This window comes from Merops nubicus, unplaced genomic scaffold (genome assembly GCF_000691845.1).
Source record: "Merops nubicus isolate BGI_N331 unplaced genomic scaffold, ASM69184v1 scaffold52511, whole genome shotgun sequence".
Classification (NCBI taxonomy): domain Eukaryota; kingdom Metazoa; phylum Chordata; class Aves; order Coraciiformes; family Meropidae; genus Merops; species Merops nubicus.
This window is the reverse complement of record NW_008587285.1, coordinates 1,345-4,578: the sequence shown is the minus strand read 5'-3', so window position 1 is coordinate 4,578 and position 3,234 is coordinate 1,345. Positions and strand designations below refer to the sequence as shown.

The 3,234-nt window shown below is 49.3% G+C and overlaps 1 long non-coding RNA gene across 1 annotated transcript in view; it reads left to right on the top strand.

Moving 5' to 3' along the window:
* Positions 1 to 2,545, top strand: part of LOC103781151 — a 4,194-nt gene extending 1,649 nt beyond the window's left edge. The window contains exons 2-3 of the long non-coding RNA XR_608206.1: positions 1,119 to 1,235; positions 2,393 to 2,545. This is a non-coding gene — a long non-coding RNA (uncharacterized LOC103781151). The remainder of the gene's footprint in view (positions 1 to 1,118; positions 1,236 to 2,392) is intronic.
* The last annotated feature ends 689 nt before the right edge of the window (positions 2,546 to 3,234 follow it).

Sequence of the window (3,234 nt, the reverse complement as noted above, 5' to 3'; positions counted from 1 at the left end):
CATCTGCCACGCTTTCCAAATACTTAGAGCCCTTTGGTAGCCCACAAACCTGGAACCTCTAACTCTTTTGGCTCTAACAGTCAATGCCTTTTTTTGTAACCATGGACCACTTAATCTGAGCAGGCAGACCAACTTGACCACCTCTCTGAAGTATTAAACCTTCACTGGTGTTTGCAAAGTGCTGAAGTGTATCTTTGCAAGGCAGCCACTGCTTTTGTGAGCCACAGGGGCTTTGTGCTTTTCTGCAAAGCACTAGGAAATTGCCAAGTGTTGTTGTTGTTTTGACAGTCTAAAGAAAACATTAAGATTTTATTTAGTATCATCAGAAACAGCCACTCTCAGATTACAAATGCTGCCTGCACCTTTCACAGGCTTAATGGGTGTCTGAGTAGACTCACCAAGGAGCATCCCACTGGGCTGTAATTATTGTGTGACTGGTATTTCCAGAGGGGTTTGCTCAGGACCCTATTCACTGGTATAAATTAGTAACATCTATTTACTTCCAAAGTGTGGGTGTTTCCATTTCAGTTTGGGATGAAGAATGCTTGTACACAGCATGGCTACTTGTCGTTAGATGATTGAAAACAGGAGACACCAGAGAAATATATTTGATGCAGAATCCCTGGCTTGTATGTATAGATCAGCCAGAGCAAGTGGGAGAGAGGGTTTGATTTGCTTTGGTAGATGTATTTTGTGTATTTGGCACATTGGGACTGCTGTGGAAGTGGCACATGTCTGGACAAAGCTAGCAGAGGAGTGCTTGAGGGACCAGCCAGACCCTGCCCAGAGCCAGTCAGCCCTTGGGTGGGAGCAGTGTGGGCTCAGTTTAGCTTTGCCCAGCACATCCCAGCTGAAGGTACACACCTGCTGACTTTTTGGGGGGTCATTGTGCGTGGGGACATGCTTCTTTCTTTAAAGGCTGGAGGAAGAAGAGGAGAACAAGGCCCAGTCCATCCCTTATGCTCTACATACCAGCCAGCCCTAGACATCAGTAGCTGTCTGTGCAAAGCTGCAGTTCTCCCCCTCACATCTTTGAGTCCCTCTTCCCTGGTTTCTAGGTTGCTAAAGACTCAGCAGTGTCCTAACCTCCAATTAATTTCCTTTCTTAATGTTTTCAGGGATGCCAGGACAGGTTGGTCCCCCAGGCCCAGTTGGACCAACTGGTCTCCCAGGACCACCAGGGCCAAAAGGAGAGAAGGGTCAACCTGGTGAGAGGGGCCCAGCAGGACCACCAGGTAAGTCCTGGAGGAGGGCAGTGCTGCCAGGGTAGGAGACACTCCACTTTATACAAATTGTCTGTGACAAGAGTTTATAAAAGGCTGGATGTGGAAGATGTTGAGCATCTTCAGTGGGTATTGAATCCATTCCACTGGGTCCCCTTGGCACTGAGATCAGCCAGCAGCTCTCAGAGCAGGCAGACACCTGCAGGAGCAATGACAGTCCTTGGGGTTTCCCATGGAGCTGGAGAGAGCTTGTCCAGGGAAGCTGCAGAGCAGGGTCATGTTTCCCCATCCTGCTCCAGAGCTGTAAAACAGTCTCTGATCTGTCAGGCTTTGAGTGAGGAGCATTCCCTGTTCCACCCCCTCGCTGTGTGCCTGGTTTAACTCCCTTCTCTCCCACCGTTTGTGTCGAGCTTTCAGATGCCAGAATGTCAAACTAGGGACACTTTTGTACATGAAGGGAAAAGGTTACGAGGCCACTCTTTCAGACTACACTCCATTCCTGAGCTAGGAGACTTTCTTCATCCCCAAAATGTTCCTAAATGTTTTGATGGAGGCGATACTACACGATAGGTGCCAAACCTCAGGCTCTGTGCTTTGTATCCAGCTGTAAGGCTGTGTCTTGTAACTCTGAGCTCAGGAAAGATTTGAATCTCGGAGCGTGCCTCAAATGTGGGAGCAGCCCTGAACATTTTTTGGTGTTTTCTGGCAACTTGTCAATGGCTAAAGTCTGGCCAAGGATGTGTCTGCTGTTTGGTTTCTCAGTTTGCATCAAGAGCCTTCCAGCCACACAGGAAGCAAAACTGGTCAGCAGCTGGACTGACTGGGATTCCATTGTTCTGTCTGAGTTCTCCTGACAGTACCTACAGGTGTACATGGAGGGGAAGAGAGAACAGTGCTTGGTTTCATCCCTTGCTGCCTTTAGCTTCTTGCTCAGCCTCAGGGAGGGGAGAGATTTTACTCTTTGAGCCAAGTAAGGCTGTCTGCTTTGCAGAGGAAGATGCAAAAGGCAAACAATGGAAGATGAGGAAGCTGTTCCTATTTTCCCTCACACCCCTAATCCCACAGTTACAGTTCAGGACAGAACTTTTGTCTTCTTGCTGCCTTTTTACATGGTAGCATCATTAGCACATCTTCAAATGCACTAACACATCCTCTCCTGTTTTGCACAGGGCTGTTGGGACCTCCAGGACCAAGAGGACTTCCAGGAGAAACCGGCATCCCAGGTCCCCCAGGTCCTCCAGGGCCACCAGCCACCCCAAGCCTTCCTCTCACCTTCCAGCAAGGGGTTCTCTACTCCCTCCAGCCCACATCTGAAAAAGAAAGTGAGTTTCCTCCTCAGTTCCTGCTTTTTAATGGTGCATCAGCAGAGTGAGCAGGCATGGAGCAGCTCAGCTCTTCCTCCCAGCTCTCTGCCAGGCTCTGCCAGGGCCCTGCCTTCCCTGGGAGCAGCTCAACAATCTGCCTGCACTGTGTGGGTCTCTTGGAGGTTCCTGTTAATGCTTAGAAGCTAGAGGGGTTCACCTCTCCAAAATGAGTAACTAAGTCACTGCTCTTCTGAAACCACCAGTGAGAACAAGGCGCAGGGGATCTGTGGTTGTTCTCTGTGCCTGGTTTTCTGGGTTCATCATAGCTCTGAGAAGGCAACTTGGTGTCCTTTAAGTTTCCATTATGAGTAGCTGCTCTAAAGAGAGTCTTTAGTGAAAGGACAGAGCTCAGTAGCATCACCTGAGAGACGAGGGGGTGGAGAAATGCAGCAGCCTGGCCAGCCAGGGGGTGGTGCAATGAAACTGCACTGCTGAGAAACCTCCTGGTGCTGCTCTTGTGTCACAGTGCTCAGGGCTGCTCAGAAATGAGTCAATACCAAAGGTTTACAACTCTGAAATTATTTAACAGGGAAAGGACCTCTGTGAAATGTGTCTCTTTTCCTGCCCCTTCAGATGCATCTCCCACCTGCATTTCTGGTGCATCACCATTATCCCACATCCACACAGAACACAGAGCTGCAGACTCA